Here is a 19,760-nt window from a genome sequence, read left to right on the forward strand (position 1 = left end):
TATGTATCATGAGTGTATATTTATAGAATGTATCATGTGTTGATATGTATGGAGTGTATCATGTGTGCATATATATGGAGTATGTGTGTATATGTATCATGTGTGTAGATGTATTGGGTGAATAAAGCGAGTGTATGTTCAACAACTTCCGTGTATATGTATGGAGTGTATCATATGTGCATATGGATGGAGGGTATCATGTGTGAATGTCTATAGACTGTGTATATGTATCATGAGTGTATATGTATGGAGTGTATCATGTGCATATATATGCAGTGTATCATGTGTGCATATATATGGAGTGTATCATGTGTGCATATGTATGGAGTGTATCATGTGTGCTTATATATGGAGTGTATCATGTGTGAATGTCTATAGAGTGTGTATAAGTATCATGAGTGTATATTTATAGAATGTATCATGTGTGTATATGTATGGTGTGTATCATATGTGTATATGTATGGAAAGTATCATGTGTGTAGATGTCTTGGGTGAATAAAGCGCACTTGTACTCATCAACTTCCTGTGGCTCAGTGGTTCTGTCAATATCCTTTCATCCCAGAGGCCCGGGTTCTATGCCAGACACTGACAGGAATTGTATTTGTATGGACTGTGGTGTGTGTATAGGTATGAAATGTTTTTTTTATAGAATGTACTATGCGTGTATATGTATGGAGTGTATCATATGTGCATATGGATGGAGTGTATCATGTGTGAATGTCTATAGACTGTGTATATGTATCATGAGTGTATATGTATGGAGAGTATCATGTGTGTATATGTATGGAGTGTATCGTGTGCATATATATGGAGTGTATCGTGTGTATTTGTATGGAGTGTATCATGTGTGCATATATATGGAGTGTATCATGTGTGTATTTGTATGGAGTGTATCATGTGTGCATATATATGGAGTGTATAATGTGTGCATATGTATGGAGTGTATCATGTGTGCATATATATGGATTGTATCATGTGTGCATGTGTATGGAGTGTATCATGTGTGCATATGTACGGAGTGTATCATGTGTGAATGTCTATAGAGTGTGTATATGTATCATGAGTGTATATTTATAGAATGTATCATGTGTGCATATATATGGATTGTATCATGTGTACATATATATGGAGTGTATCATGTGTGTATATGTATGGTGTGCATATGTATGGAGTGTATCATGTGTGAATGTCTATAGAGTGTGTATATGTATCATGAGTGTATATTTATAGAATGTATCATGTGTTGATATGTATGGAGTGTATCATGTGTGCATATATATGGAGTATGTGTGTATATGTATCATGTGTGTAGATGTATTGGGTGAATAAAGCGAGTGTATGTTCAACAACTTCCGTGTATATGTATGGAGTGTATCATATGTGCATATGTATGGAGTGTATCATGTGTGAATGTCTATAGACTGTGTATATGTATCATGAGTGTATATGTATGGAGTGTATCATGTGCATATATATGGAGTGTATCATGTGTGCATATGTGTGGAGTGTATCATGTGTGCATATATATGAATTGTATTATGTGTACATATATATGGATTGTATCATGTGTACATATATATGGAGTGTATATGTATGGAGTGTATCATGTGTGAATGTCTATAGAGTGTGTATATGTATCATGAGTGTATATTTATAGAATGTGTCATGTGTTGATATGTATGGAGTGTATCATGTGTACATATATATGGAGTGTATCATGTGTAAATATATATGGAGTGTATCATGTGTGCATATATATGGATTGTATCATGTGTACATATATATGGTGTGTATATGTATGGAGTGTATCATGTGTGAATGTCTATAGAGTGTGTATATGTATCATGAGTGTATATTTATAGAATGTGTCATGTGTTGATATGTATGGAGTGTATCATGTGTACATATATATGGAGTGTATCATGTGTGCATATATATGGATTGTATCATGTGTACATATATATGGTGTGTATATGTATGGAGTGTATCATGTGTGAATGTCTATAGAGTGTGTATATGTATCATGAGTGTATATTTATAGAGTGTATCATGTGTTGATATGTATGGAGTGTATCATATGTGCATATATATGGAGTATGTGTGTATATGTATCATGTGTGTAGATGTATTGGGTGAATAAAGCGAGTGTATGTTCAACAACTTCCGTGTATATGTATGGAGTGTATCATATGTGCATATGGATGGAGGGTATCATGTGTGAATGTCTATAGACTGTGTATATGTATCATGAGTGTATATGTATGGAGTGTATCATGTGCATATATATGCAGTGTATCATGTGTGCATATATATGCAGTGTATCATGTGTGCATATATATGGAGTGTATCATGTGTGAATGTCTATAGAGTGTGTATAAGTATCATGAGTGTATATTTATAGAATGTATCATGTGTGTATATGTATGGTGTGTATCATATGTGTATATGTATGGAAAGTATCATGTGTGTAGATGTCTTGGGTGAATAAAGCGCACTTGTACTCATCAACTTCCTGTGGCTCAGTGGTTCTGTCAATCTCCTTTCATCCCAGAGGCCCGGGTTCTATGCCAGACACTGACAGGAATTGTGGTTGTATGGACTGAGGTGTGTGTATAGGTATGAAATGTATAATGTATGTTTATTTATAGAATGTACTATGCGTGTATATGTATGGAGTGTATCATATGTGCATATGGATGGAGTGTATCATGTGTGAATGTCTATAGACTGTGTATATGTATCATGAGTGTATATGTATGAAGAGTATCATGTGTGTATATGTATGGAGTGTATCGTGTGCATATATATGGAGTGTATCGTGTGTATTTGTATGGAGTGTATCATGTGTGCATATATATGGAGGGTATCGTGTGTGTATTTGTATGGAGTGTATCATGTGTGCATATGTATGGAGTGTATCATGTGTCCATATATATGGAGTGTATCATGTGTGCATATGTATGGAGTGTATCATGTGTGAATGTCTATAGAGTGTGTATATGTATGTAGTGTATCATGTGTACATATATATGGAGTGTATCATGTGTGCATATATATGGAGTGTATCATGTGTGTATTTGTATGGAGTGTATCATGTGTGCATATATATGGAGTGTATCATGTGTGCATATGTATGGAGTTTATCATGTGTGAATGTCTATAGAGTGTGTATATGTATCATGTGTTGATATGTATGTAGTGTATCATGTGTACATATATATGGAGTGTATCATGTGTACATATATATGGAGTGTATCGTGTGCATATTTATGGAGTGTATCATGTGTGCATATATATGGAGTGTATCATGTGTGTATTTGTATGGAGTGTATCATGTGTGCATATATATGGAGTGTATCATGTGTGCATATGTACGGAGTGTCTCTTGTGTGTAGATGTATTGGGTGAATAAAGCGCACTTGTACTCATCAACTTCCTGTGGCTCAGTGGTTCTGTCAACCTCCTTTCATCCCAGAGACCCGGGTTCTATGCCAGACACTGACAGGAATTGTGTTTGTATGGACTGTGGTGTGTGTATAGGTATGAAATGTATCATGTATGTTTATTTATAGAATGTACTATGCGTGTATATGTATGGAGTGTATCATATGTGCATATGGATGGAGTGTATCATGTGTGAATGTCTATAGACTGTGTATATGTATCATGAGTGTATATGTATGGAGTGTATCGTGTGTATTTGTATGGAGTGTATCATGTGTGCATATATATGGAGTGTATCATGTGTGTATTTGTATGGAGTGTATCATGTGTGCATATATATGGATTGTATCATGTGTGCATATGTATGGAGTGTATTATGTGTGCATATGTATGGAGTGTATCATGTGTGAATGTCTATAGAGTGTGTATATGTATCATGTGTTGATATGTATGGAGTGTATCATGTGTACATATATATGGAGTGTATCGTGTGCATATTTATGGAGTGTATCATGTGTGCATATATATGGAGTGTATCATGTGTGTATTTGTATGGAGTGTATCATGTGTGCATATATATGGAGTGTATCATGTGTGTATATGTATGGAGTGTATCATGTGTGCATATGTACGGAGTGTCTCTTGTGTGTAAATGTATTGGGTGAATAAAGCGCACTTGTATTCATCAACTTCCTGTGGCTCAGTGGTTCTGTCAATATCCTTTCATCCCAGAGGCCCGGGTTCTATGCCAGACACTGACAGGAATTGTATTTGTATGGACTGTGGTGTGTGTATAGGTATGAAATGTTTCATGTATGGTTTTTTTATAGAATGTACTATGCGTGTATATGTATGGAGTGTATCATATGTGCATATGGATGGAGTGTATTATGTGTGAATGTCTATAGACTGTGTATATGTATCATGAGTGTATATGTATGGACAGTATCATGTGTGTATATGTATGGAGTGTATCGTGTGCATATATATGTAGTGTATCGTGTGTATTTGTATGGAGTGTATCATGTGTGCATATATATGGAGTGTATCATGTGTGTATTTGTATGGAGTGTATCATGTGTGCATATATATGGAGTGTATAATGTGTGCATATGTATGGAGTGTATCATGTGTGCATATATATGGATTGTATCATGTGTGCATGTGTATGGAGTGTATCATGTGTGCATATGTACGGAGTGTATCATGTGTGAATGTCTATAGAGTGTGTATATGTATCATGAGTGTATATTTATAGAATGTATCATGTGTGCATATATATGGATTGTATCATGTGTACATATATATGGAGTGTATCATGTGTGTATATGTATGGTGTGCATATGTATGGAGTGTATCATGTGTGAATGTCTATAGAGTGTGTATATGTATCATGAGTGTATATTTATAGAATGTATCATGTGTTGATATGTATGGAGTGTATCATGTGTGCATATATATGGAGTATGTGTGTATATGTATCATGTGTGTAGATGTATTGGGTGAATAAAGCGAGTGTATGTTCAACAACTTCCGTGTATATGTATGGAGTGTATCATATGTGCATATGTATGGAGTGTATCATGTGTGAATGTCTATAGACTGTGTATATGTATCATGAGTGTATATGTATGGAGTGTATCATGTGCATATATATGGAGTGTATCATGTGTGCATATGTGTGGAGTGTATCATGTGTGCATATATATGAATTGTATTATGTGTACATATATATGGATTGTATCATGTGTACATATATATGGAGTGTATATGTATGGAGTGTATCATGTGTGAATGTCTATAGAGTGTGTATATGTATCATGAGTGTATATTTATAGAATGTGTCATGTGTTGATATGTATGGAGTGTATCATGTGTACATATATATGGAGTGTATCATGTGTAAATATATATGGAGTGTATCATGTGTGCATATATATGGATTGTATCATGTGTACATATATATGGTGTGTATATGTATGGAGTGTATCATGTGTGAATGTCTATAGAGTGTGTATATGTATCATGAGTGTATATTTATAGAATGTGTCATGTGTTGATATGTATGGAGTGTATCATGTGTACATATATATGGAGTGTATCATGTGTGCATATATATGGATTGTATCATGTGTACATATATATGGTGTGTATATGTATGGAGTGTATCATGTGTGAATGTCTATAGAGTGTGTATATGTATCATGAGTGTATATTTATAGAGTGTATGATGTGTTGATATGTATGGAGTGTATCATATGTGCATATATATGGAGTATGTGTGTATATGTATCATGTGTGTAGATGTATTGGGTGAATAAAGCGAGTGTATGTTCAACAACTTCCGTGTATATGTATGGAGTGTATCATATGTGCATATGGATAGAGGGTATCATGTGTGAATGTCTATAGACTGTGTATATGTATCATGAGTGTATATGTATGGAGTGTATCATGTGCATATATATGCAGTGTATCATGTGTGCATATATATGCAGTGTATCATGTGTGCATATATATGGAGTGTATCATGTGTGAATGTCTATAGAGTGTGTATAAGTATCATGAGTGTATATTTATAGAATGTATCATGTGTGTATATGTATGGTGTGTATCATATGTGTATATGTATGGAAAGTATCATGTGTGTAGATGTCTTGGGTGAATAAAGCGCACTTGTACTCATCAACTTCCTGTGGCTCAGTGGTTCTGTCAATCTCCTTTCATCCCAGAGGCCCGGGTTCTATGCCAGACACTGACAGGAATTGTGGTTGTATGGACTGTGGTGTGTGTATAGGTATGAAATGTATAATGTATGTTTATTTATAGAATGTACTATGCGTGTATATGTATGGAGTGTATCATATGTGCATATGGATGGAGTGTATCATGTGTGAATGTCTATAGACTGTGTATATGTATCATGAGTGTATATGTATGGAGAGTATCATGTGTGTATATGTATGGAGTGTATCGTGTGCATATGTATGGAGTGTATCGTGTGTATTTGTATGGAGTGTATCATGTGTGCATATATATGGAGGGTATCGTGTGTGTATTTGTATGGAGTGTATCATGTGTGCATATGTATGGAGTGTATCATGTGTCCATATATATGGATTGTATCATGTATGGAGTGTATCATGTGTGCATATGTATGGAGTGTATCATGTGTGAATGTCTATAGAGTGTGTATATGTATCATGTGTTGATATGTATGTAGTTTATCATGTGTACATATATATGGAGTGTATCATGTGTGCATATATATGGAGTGTATCATGTGTGTATTTGTATGGAGTGTATCATGTGTGCATATATATGGAGTGTATCATGTGTGCATATGTATGGAGTGTATCATGTGTGAGTGTGTATATGTATCATGTGTTGATATGTATGTAGTGTATCATGTGTACATATATATGGAGTGTATCATGTGTACATATATATGGAGTGTATCGTGTGCATATTTATGGAGTGTATCATGTGTGCATATATATGGAGTGTATCATGTGTGTATTTGTATGGAGTGTATCATGTGTGCATATATATGGAGTGTATCATGTGTGCATATGTACGGAGTGTCTCTTGTGTGTAGATGTATTGGGTGAATAAAGCGCACTTGTACTCATCAACTTCCTGTGGCTCAGTGGTTCTGTCAACCTCCTTTCATCCCAGAGACCCGGGTTCTATGCCAGACACTGACAGGAATTGTGTTTGTATGGACTGTGGTGTGTGTATAGGTATGAAATGTATCATGTATGTTTATTTATAGAATGTACTATGCGTGTATATGTATGGAGTGTATCATATGTGCATATGGATGGAGTGTATCATGTGTGAATGTCTATAGACTGTGTATATGTATCATGAGTGTATATGTATGGAGTGTATCGTGTGTATTTGTATGGAGTGTATCATGTGTGCATATATATGGAGTGTATCATGTGTGTATTTGTATGGAGTGTATCATGTGTGCATATGTATGGAGTGTATCATGTGTGCATATATATGGATTGTATCATGTGTGTATATGTATGGAGTGTATTATGTGTGCATATGTATGGAGTGTATCATGTGTGAATGTCTATAGAGTGTGTATATGTATCATGTGTTGATATGTATGGAGTGTATCATGTGTACATATATATGGAGTGTATCATGTGTACATATATATGGAGTGTATCGTGTGCATATTTATGGAGTGTATCATGTGTGCATATATATGGAGTGTATCATGTGTGTATTTGTATGGAGTGTATCATGTGTGCATATATATGGAGTGTATCATGTGTGTATATGTATGGAGTGTATCATGTGTGAATGTCTATAGAGTGTGTATATGTATCATGAGTGTATATTTATAGAATGTATCATGTGTTGATATGTATGGAGTGTATCATGTGTACATAAATATGGAGTGTATCATGTGTACATATATATGGAGTGTATCGTGTGCATATATATGGAGTGTATCATGTGTGCATATATATGGAGTGTATCATGTGTGTATTTGTGTGGAGTGTATCATGTGTGCATATATATGGAGTGTATCATGTGTGTATATGTATGGAGTGTATCATGTGTGCATATGTACGGAGTGTCTCTTGTGTGTAGATGTATTGGGTGAATAAAGCGCACTTGTATTCATCAACTTCCTGTGGCTCAGTGGTTCTGTCAATCTCCTTTCATCCCAGAGACCTGGGTTCTATGCCAGACACTGACCGGAATTGTATTTGGATAGACTGTGGTGTGAGTATAGGTATGAAATGTATCATGTGTGTTTTTTTATAGAATGTACTATGCGTGTATTTGTATGGAGTGTATCATGTGTGCATATGTATGGAGTGTATCATGTGTATCATGTGTGAATGTCTATAGACTGTGTATATGTATCATGAGTGTAAATTTATGGAATGTGTCATGTATAGAATGTATAATGTATTGTATATGTATGTAGTGTATCATGTGTGAATGTCTATAGAGGGTGTATATGTATCATGAGTGTATATTTATAGAATGTATCATGTGTGTACAGGTATGGAGTGTATCATATGTGTATATGTATGGAAAGTATCATGTTTGTAGATGTCTTGGGTGAATAAAGCGCACTTGTACTCATCAACTGTATATTGTATATGTATGGAGTGTATCATGTGTGAATGTCTATAGAGTGTGTATATGTATCATGAGTGTATATTTATAGAATGTATCATGTGTGTATATGTATGGAGTGTATCATATGTGTATGTGTATGGAGTGTATTATGTGTGTAGATGTCTTGGGTGAATAAAGCGCACTTGTACTCATCAACTTCCTGTGGCTCAGTGGTTCTGTCAATCTCCTTTCATCCCAGAGGCCGGGGTTCTATGCCAGACACTGACAGGAATTGTATTTGTATGGACTGTGGTGTGTGTATAGGTATGAAATGTATCATGTATGTTTATTTATAGAATGTACTATGCGTGTATATGTATGGAGTGTATCATATGTGCATATGGATGGAGTGTATCATGTGTGAATGTCTATAGACTGTGTATATGTATCATGAGTGTATATGTATGGAGAGTATCATGTGTGTATATGTATGGAGTGTATCGTGTGCATATGTATGGAGTGTATCGTGTGTATTTGTATGGAGTGTATCATGTGTGCATATATGTGGAGTGTATCATGTGTGCATATATATGGATTGTATCATGTGTGTATATGTATGGAGTGTATCATGTGTGTATATGTATGGAGTGTATCATGTGTGAATGTCTATAGAGTGTGTATATGTATCATGAGTGTATATTTATAGAATGTATCATGTGTTGATATGTATGGAGTGTATCATGTGTACATATATATGGAGTGTATCATGTGTACATATATATGGAGTGTATCGTGTGCATATATATGGAGTGTATCATGTGTGCATATATATGGAGTGTATCATGTGTGTATTTGTATGGAGTGTATCATGTGTGCATATATATGGAGTGTATCATGTGTGTATATGTATGAAGTGTATCATGTGTGCATATGTACGGAGTGTCTCTTGTGTGTAGATGTATTGGGTGAATAAAGCGCACTTGTATTCATCAACTTCCTGTGACTCAGTGGTTCTGTCAATCTCCTTTCATCCCAGAGACCTGGTTTCTATGCCAGACACTGACCAGAATTGTATTTGGATGGACTGTGGTGTGAGTATAGGTATGAAATGTATCATGTGTGTTTTTTTATAGAATGTACTATGCGTGTATATGTATGGAGTGTATCATATGTGCATATGGATGGAGTGTATCATGTGTGAATGTCTATAGACTGTGTATATGTATCATGAGTGTATATGTATGGAGTGTATCATGTGCATATATATGAAGTGTATCATGTGTGCATATGTATGGAGTGTATCATGTGTGCATTCATATGGATTGTATTATGTGTACATATATATGGATTGTATCATGTGTACATATATATGGAGTGTATCATGTGTCCATATGTATGGAGTGTATCATGTGTGAATGTCTATAGAGTGTGTATATGTATCATGAGTGTATATTTATAGAATGTATCATGTGTGTATATGTATGGTGTGTATCATATGTGTATATGTATGGAAAGTATCATGTGTGTAGATGTCTTGGGTGTATAAAGCGAACTTGTACTCATCAACTTCCTCTAGCTCAGTGGTTCTGTCAATCTCCTTTCATCCCAGAGGCCCGGGTTCTATGCCAGCCACTGACAGGAATTGTACTTGGATGGACAGTGGTGTGTATAGGTATGAAATGTATCATGTATGTTTATTTATAGAATGTACTATGCGTGTATATTTATGGAGTGTATCATATGTGCATATGGATGGAGTGTATCATGTGTGAATGTCTATAGACTGTGTATATGTATCATGAGGGTATATGTATGGAGAGTATTATGTGTGTGTGTGTGTATGGAGTGTATCGTGTGCATATATAGGGAGTGTATCATGTGTGTATTTGTATGGAGTGTATCATGTGTGCATATATATGGAGTGTATCATGTGTGCATATGTATAGAGTGTATCATGTGAGCATATATATGGATTGTATCATGTGTGTATATGTATGGAGTGTATCATGTGTGAATGTCTATAGAGTGTGTATATGTATCATGAGTGTATAATTATAGAATGTATCATGTGTTGATATGAATGGAGTGTATCATGTGTACATATATATGGAGTGTATCATGTGTACATATATATGGAGTGTATCGTGTGCATATATATGGAGTGTATCATGTGTGCATATATATGGAGTGTATCATGTGTGTATTTGTGTGGAGTGTATCATGTGTGCATATATATGGAGTGTATCATGTGTGTATATGTATGGAGTGTATCATGTGTGCATATGTACGGAGTGTCTCTTGTGTGTAGATGTATTGGGTGAATAAAGCGCACTTATATTCATCAACTTCCTGTGGCTCAGTGGTTCTGTCAATCTCCTTTCATCCCAGAGACCTGGGTTCTATGCCAGACACTGACCGGAATTGTATTTGGATAGACTGTGGTGTGAGTATAGGTATGAAATGTATCATGTGTGTTTTTTTATAGAATGTACTATGCGTGTATTTGTATGGAGTGTATCATGTGTGCATATGTATGGAGTGTATCATGTGTATCATGTGTGAATGTCTATAGACTGTGTATATGTATCATGAGTGTAAATTTATGGAATGTATCGTGTGTACATGTATGGAGTGTATCATATGTGTATATGTATGGAAAGTATCATGTGTGTAGATGTCTTGGGTGAATAAAGCGCACTTGTACTCATCAACTGTATATTGTATATGTATGGAGTGTATCATGTGTGAATGTCTATAGAGTGTGTATATGTATCATGAGTGTATATTTATAGAATGTATCATGTGTGTATATGTATGGAGTGTATCATATGTGTATGTGTATGGAGTGTATTATGTGTGTAGATGTCTTGGGTGAATAAAGCGCACTTGTACTCATCAACTGTATATTGTATATGTATGGAGTGTATCATGTGTGAATGTCTATAGAGTGTGTTTATGTATCATGAGTGTATATTTATAGAATGTATCATGTGTGTATATGTATGGAGTGTATCATATGTGTATGTGTATGGAGTGTATTATGTGTGTAGATGTCTTGGGTGAATAAAGCAAACTTGTACTCATCAACTTCTTCTGGCTCAGTGGTTCTGTCAATCTCCTTTCATCCCAGAGGCCCGGGTTCTATGCCAGCCACTGACAGGAATTGTACCTGGATGGACAGTGGTGTGTATAGGTATGAAATGTATCATGTATGTTTATTTATAGAATGTACTATGCGTGTATATTTATGGAGTGTATCATATGTGCATATGGATGGAGTGTATCATGTGTGAATGTCTATAGACTGTGTATATGTATCATGAGGGTATATGTATGGAGAGTATCGTGTGTGTGTGTATGGAGTGTATCGTGTGCATATATAGGGAGTGTATCATGTGTGTATTTGTATGGAGTGTATCATGTGTGCATATATATGGAGTGTATCATGTGTGCATATGTATAGAGTGTATCATGTGTGCATATATATGGATTGTATCATGTGTGTATATGTATGGAGTGTATCATGTGTGAATGTCTATAGAGTGTGTATATGTATCATGAGTGTATAATTATAGAATGTATCATGTGTTGATATGTATGGAGTGTATCATGTGTACATATATATGGAGTGTATCATGTGTACATATATATGGAGTGTATCGTGTGCATATATATGGAGTGTATCATGTGTGTATTTGTATGGAGTGTATCATGTGTGCATATATATGGAGTGTATCATGTGTGTATATGTATGGAGTGTATCATGTGTGCATATGTACGGAGTGTCTCTTGTGTGTAGATGTATTGGGTGAATAAAGCGCACTTGTATTCGTCAACTTCCTGTGGCTCAGTGGTTCTGTCAATCTCCTTTCATCCCAGAGACCCGGGTTCCATGCCAGACACTGACAGGAATTGTATTTGTATGGACTGTGGTGTGTATAGGTATGAAATGTATCATGTATGTTTATTTATAGAATGTACTATGCGTGTATATTTATGGAGTGTATCATATGTGCATATGGATGGAGTGTATCATGTGTGAATGTCTATAGACTTTGTATATGTATCATGAGGGTATATGTATGGAGTGTATCATGTGCATATATATGGAGTGTATCATGTGTGCATATGTATGGAGTGTATCATGTGTGCATATATATGGATTGTATCATGTGTACATATATATGGAGTGTATCATGTGTGTATACGTATGGTGTGCATATGTATGGAGTGTATCATGTGTGAATGTCTATAGAGTGTGTATATGTACCATGAGTGTATATTTATAGAATGTATCATGTGTTGATATGTATGGAGTGTATCATATGTGCATATATATGGAGTATGTGTGTATATGTATCATGTGTGTAGATGTATTGGGTGAATAAAGCGAGTGTATGTTCAACAACTTCTGTGTATATGTATGGAGTGTATCATATGTGCATATGGATGGAGTGTATCATGTGTGAATATCTATAGACTGTGTATATGTATCATGAGTGTATATGTATGGAGTGTATCATGTGCATATATATGGAGTGTATCATGTGTGCATATGTATGGAGTGTATCATGTGTGCATATATATGGATTGTATCATGTGTACATATATATGGAGTGTATCATGTGTGTATATGTACGGTGTGCATATGTATGGAGTGTATCATGTGTGAATGTCTATAGAGTGTGTATATGTATCATGAGTGTATATTTATAGAATGTATCATGTGTTGATATGTATGGAGTGTATCATGTGTGCATATATATGAAGTATGTGTGTATATGTATCATGTGTGTAGATGTATTGGGTGAATAAAGCGAGTGTATGTTCAACAACTTCCGTGTATATGTATGGAGTGTATCATATGTGCATATGGATGGAGTGTATCATGTGTGAATGTCTATAGACTGTGTATATGTATCATGAGTGTATATGTATGGAGTGTATCATGATCATATATATGGAGTGTATCATGTGTGCATGTGTATGGAGGGTATCATGTGTGCATATATATGGATTGTATTATTTGTACATATATATGGATTGTATCATGTGTACATATATATGGAGTGTATCATGTGTCCATATGTATGGAGTGTATCATGTGTGAATGTCTATAGAGTGTGTATATGTATCATTAGTGTATATTTATAGAATGTATTATGTGTGTATATGTATGGAGTGTATCATATGTGCATATGTATGGAGTGTATCATGTGTGTATATGTATGGAGTGTATCATGTGTGCATATGTACGGAGTGTCTCTTGTGTGTAGATGTATTGGGTGAATAAAGCGCACTTGTATTCATCAACTTCCTGTGGCTCAGTGGGTCTGTCAATCTTTCATCCCAGAGGCCTGGGTTCTATGTCAGACACTGACAGGAATTGTATTTGTATGGACTGTGGTGTGTGTATAGGTATGAAATGTATCAAGTATGTTGTAGAATGCACTATGTGTGTATATGTATGGAGTGTATCATATGTGCATATGGATGGAGTGTATCATGTGTGTACATGTATGGAGTGTATCATGTGTGCATATATATATATGGAGTATGTGTGTATATGTTTTGGGTGAATAAAGCGAGTGTATGTTCAACAACTTCCAGTAGCTCAGTGGTTCCGTCAATATCCTCTCACACCAGAGACCCGGATTCTATGCCAGATCCTGACAGTAGTGCATATATGTATGGAGTGTTTGGTGTGTAATGTATACATATGTATAATGTGTGTATGTATAGTGCCATTTGGGTATAGGTATAAAATGTATCATGTGTATATTTATAGAATGTATATGTATGGAGTGTTTCATTTGTGCATGTGCATAGAGTGTATCTTGTGTGTATGTCTACAGAGTGTTTATACTTGTATTCATCAACTTCCTGTGGCTCAGTGGTTCTGTCAATCTCCTTTCATCCCAGAGGCCCGGGTTCTATGCCAGACACTGACAGGAACTGTATTTGGATGGACTGTGGTGTATGTATAGGTATGCAATGTATCATTTATGTTTATTTATAGAATGTACTATGCATGTATATGTATGGAGTGTATCATATGTGCATATGGATGGAGTGTATCATGTGTGAATGTCTATAGACTGTGTATATGTATCATGAGTGTATATGTATGGAAAGTATCAGGTGTGTATATGTATATAGTGTATCATGTGCATATATATGGAGTGTATTATGTGTGCATATATATGGAGTGTATCATGTGTGCATATGTATGGAGTGTATCATGTGTGCATATATATGGATTGTATCATATGTGCATATATATGAAGTGTATCATGTGTGCATATATATGGATTGTATCATGTGTGTATATGTATGGAGTGTATCATGTGTGCATATGTATGGAGTGTATCATGTGTGAATGTCTATAGAGTGTGTATATGTATCATGAGTGTATATTTATAGAATGTGTCATGTGTTGATATGTATGGAGTGTATCATGTGTACATATATATGGAGTGTATCATGTGTAAATATATATGGAGTGTATCGTGTGCATATAAATGGAGTGTATCATGTGTGTATTTGTATGGAGTGTATCATGTGTGCATATATATGGAGTGTATCATGTGTGTATATGTACGGAGTGTCTCTTGTGTGTAGATGTATTGGGTGAATAAAGCGCACTTGTATTCATCATCTTCCTGTGGCTCAGTGGTTCTGTCAATCTCCTTTCATCCCAGAGACCCGGGTTCTATGCCAGACACTGAGCGGAATTGTATTTGGATGTATGGATAATGTATTGTATATATATGGAGTGTATCATGTGTGCATATATGTGGAGTGTATATTTGTATGGTGTGTATGGTGTGTGTCTAGGTTTGAGATGTATAATGTGTGTATATGTATGGAGTGTATCATGTGTGCATATGTATGGAGTGAATCATGTGTACATATATAGAGAGTGTATCATGTATGGAGTGTATCATGTTTGCATATGTATGGAGTGTATCATGTTTGCATATGTATGGAGTGTATCATGTGTGCATATATATGGAGTGTCTCATATGTGTATATTTATGGAGTGTATCATATGTGTATATGTATGGAGTGTATCATGTGTGCCTATATATGGAGTGTATCATGTGTACATATATATGGAGTGTATCATGTGTGTATATGTATGGAGTGTTTCATGTGTGCAAATATATGGAGTGTATCATGTGTGTATATGTATCATGTGTGTAGATGTATTGGGTGAATAAAGCGAGTGTATGTTCATCAACTTCCAGTAGCTCAGTGGTTCCGTCAATCTCCTCTCACGCCAGAGACCCGGATTCCATGCCAGATCCTGACAGGAGTGCGTATATGCATGGAGTGTATGGTGTGTGTATAAGTTTGAGATGTATCATGTGTTTATATGTATGGAGTGTCTCATATGTGTAAAATGTATCATGTGTGTATATGTATGGAGTGTATCAAGCGTGCATATGGATGGAGTGTATCATGTGTGTGTAAAATATATCATGTATGGAATGTGTATGTATAGAATGTATCATGTGTAATGTATACATATGTATAATGTGTGTATGTATAGTGCCATTTGGGTATAGGTATAAAATGTATCATGTGTATATTTATAGTATGTATATAGTATTTCATTTGTGCATGTGCATAGAGTGTATCTTGTGTGTATATCTACAGAGTGTTTTACTTGTATTCATCAACTTCCTGTGGCTCAGTGGTTCTGTCAATCTCCTTTCATCCCAGAGGCCCGGGTTCTATGCCAGACACTGACAGGAATTGTATTTGGATGGACTGTGGTGTATGTATAGGTATGCAATGTATCATTTATGTTTATTTATAGAATGTACTATGCGTGTATATGTATGGAGTGTATCATATGTGCATATGGATGGAGTGTATCATGTGTGAATGTCTATAGACTGTGTATATGTATCATGAGTGTATATGTATGGAAAGTATCAGGTGTGTATATGTATATAGTGTATCATGTGCATATATATGGAGTGTATCATGTGTGCATATGTATGGAGTGTATCATGTGTGCATATATATGGATTGTATCATATGTGCATATATATGAAGTGTATTATGTAGCTCAGTAGCTCAGTGGTTCCGTCAATCTCCTCTCACGCCAGAGACCTGGATTCTATGCCAGATCCTGACAGGAGTGCATATATGTATGGAGTGTATCATGTGTGCATATGTATGGAGTGTATCATGTGTGCATGTATATGGATTGTATCATGTGTGTATATGTATGGAATGTATCATGTGTGCATATGTATGGAGTGTATCATGTGTGAATGTCTATAGAGTGTGTATATGTATCTTGAGTGTAAATTTATAGAATGTATCATGTGTTGATATGTATGGAGTGTATCATGTGTACATATATATGGAGTGTATCATGTGTAAATATATATGGAGTGTATCGTGTGCATATATATGGAGTGTATCATGTGTGTATTTGGGTGAATAAAGCGCATTTGTACTCATCAACTTCCTGTGGCTCAGTGGTTCTGTCAATCTCCTTTCATCCCAGAGGCCCAAGTTCTATGCCAGACACTGACAGGAATTGTACTTGTAAGGACTGTGGTGTGTGTATAGGTATGAAATGTTTCATGTATGTTTATTTATAGAATGTACTATGCGTGTATATGTATGGAGTGTATCATATGTGCATATGGATGGAGTGTATCATGTGTGAATGTCTATAGACTGTGTATATGTATCATGAGTGTATATGTATGGAAAGTATCAGGTGTGTATATGTATGGAGTGTATCGTGTGCATATATATGGAGTGTGTCATGTGTATATTTGTATGGAGTGTATCATGTGTGTATTTGTATGGAGTGTATCATGTGTGCATATATATGGAGTGTATCATGTGTGCATGTGTATGGAGTGTATCATGTGTCCATATATATGGAGTGTATCATGTGTACATATATAGAGAGTGTATCATGTGTGTATATGTATGGAGTGTATCATGTTTGCATATGTATGGAGTGTATCATGTGTGCATATATATGGAGTGTCTCATGTGTGTATATTTATGGAGTGTATCATGTGTGAATGTCTATAGACTGTGTATATGTATCATGAGTGTATATGTATGGAAAGTATCAGGTGTGTATATGTATATAGTGTATCATGTGCATATGTATGGAGTGTATTATGTGTGCATATATATGGAGTGTATCATGTGTGCATATGTATGGAGTGTATCATGTGTGCATATATATGGATTGTATCATATGTGCATATATATGAAGTGTATCATGTGTGCATATATATGGATTGTATCATGTGTGTATATGTATGGAGTGTATCATGTGTGCATATGTATGGAGTGTATCATGTGTGAATGTCTATAGAGTGTGTATATGTATCATGAGTGTATATTTATAGAATGTGTCATGTGTTGATATGTATGGAGTGTATCATGTGTACATATATATGGAGTGTATCATGTGTAAATATATATGGAGTGTATCGTGTGCATATAAATGGAGTGTATCATGTGTGTATTTGTATGGAGTGTATCATGTGTGCATATATATGGAGTGTATCATGTGTGTATATGTACGGAGTGTCTCTTGTGTGTAGATGTATTGGGTGAATAAAGCGCACTTGTATTCATCATCTTCCTGTGGCTCAGTGGTTCTGTCAATCTCCTTTCATCCCAGAGACCCGAGTTCTATGCCAGACACTGACAGGAAATGTTTTTGTATGGACTGAGGTGTGTGTATTGGTATGAAATGCACCATGTGTGTTTATTTATAGAATGTACTATGTGTGCATATATATGTAGTGTATCATGTGTGAATGTCTATAGACTGTGTATATGTATCATGAGAGTATATTTATGGAATTTATCATGAGTGTACATATATATGGAGTGTATCATGTGTGTATATGTATGGAGTGTATCATGTGTACATTTAAATGTAGTGTATCATGTGTGCATATATATGGATTGTATCATGTGTACATATATATGGAGTGTGTCATGTGTGTATATTTATAGAATGTATCATGTGTTGATATGTATGGAGTGTATCATGTGTACATATATATGGAGTGTATCATGTGTGCATATATATTGAGTATGTGTGTATATGTATCATGGGTGTAGATGTATTGGGTGAATAAAGCGAGTGTATGTTCAACAACTTCCAGTAGCTCAGTGGTTCCGTCAATCTCCTCTCACGCCAGAGACCCGGATTCTATGCCAGATCCTGACAGGAGTGCGTATATGTATGGTGTGTATGGTGTGTGTCTAGGTTTGAGATGTATAATGTGTGTATATGTATGGAGTGTATCATGTGTGAATGTCTATAGAGTGTGTATATGTATCATGTGTGTATATGTATGTAGTGTATCATGTGTGCATATGTATGGAGTGTATCATGTGTGCATATATATGGAGTGTCTCATGTGTGTATATGTATGGAGTGTAATATGTGTATATGTATGGAGTGTATCATGTGTGTAGATGTATTGGGTGAATAAAGTGCACTTGCATTCATCAACTTCCTGTGGCTCAGTGATTCTGTCAATCTCCTTTCATCCCAGAGACCCAGGTTCTATGCCAGATCCTGACAGGAGTGTGTATATGCATGGAGTGTATGGTGTGTGTATACGTTTGAGATGTATCATGTGTGCATATGTATGGAGTGTCTCATGTGTGTATATGTATGGAATGTATCATGCGTGCATATGGATGGAGTGTATCGTGTGTGTAAAATATATCATGTATGGAATGTGTATGTATAGAATGTATCATGTGTAATGTATACATATGTATAATGTGTATATGTATAGTGTCATTTGGGTATAGGTATGAAATGTATCATGTGTATATTTATAGAATGTATATGTATGGAGTGTTTCATTTGTGCATGTGCATAGAGTGTATCTTCTTCATAGTGTGTATATCTACAGAGTGTTTATACTTGTATTCATCAACTTCCTGTGGCTCAGTGGTTCTGTCTATCTCCTTTCATCCCAGAGGCCCGGGTTCTATGCCAGACACTGACAGGAATTGTGTTTGGATGGACTGTGGTGTATGTATAGGTATGCAATGTATAATTTATGTTTATTTATAGAATGTACTATGCGTGTATATGTATGGAGTGTATCATATGTGCATATGGATGGAGTGTATCATGTGTGAATGTCTATGGACTGTGTATATGTATCATGAGTGTATATGTATGGAAAGTATCA

This window comes from Danio aesculapii, chromosome 16 (assembly GCF_903798145.1).
Source record: "Danio aesculapii chromosome 16, fDanAes4.1, whole genome shotgun sequence".
Lineage (NCBI taxonomy): Eukaryota > Metazoa > Chordata > Actinopteri > Cypriniformes > Danionidae > Danio > Danio aesculapii.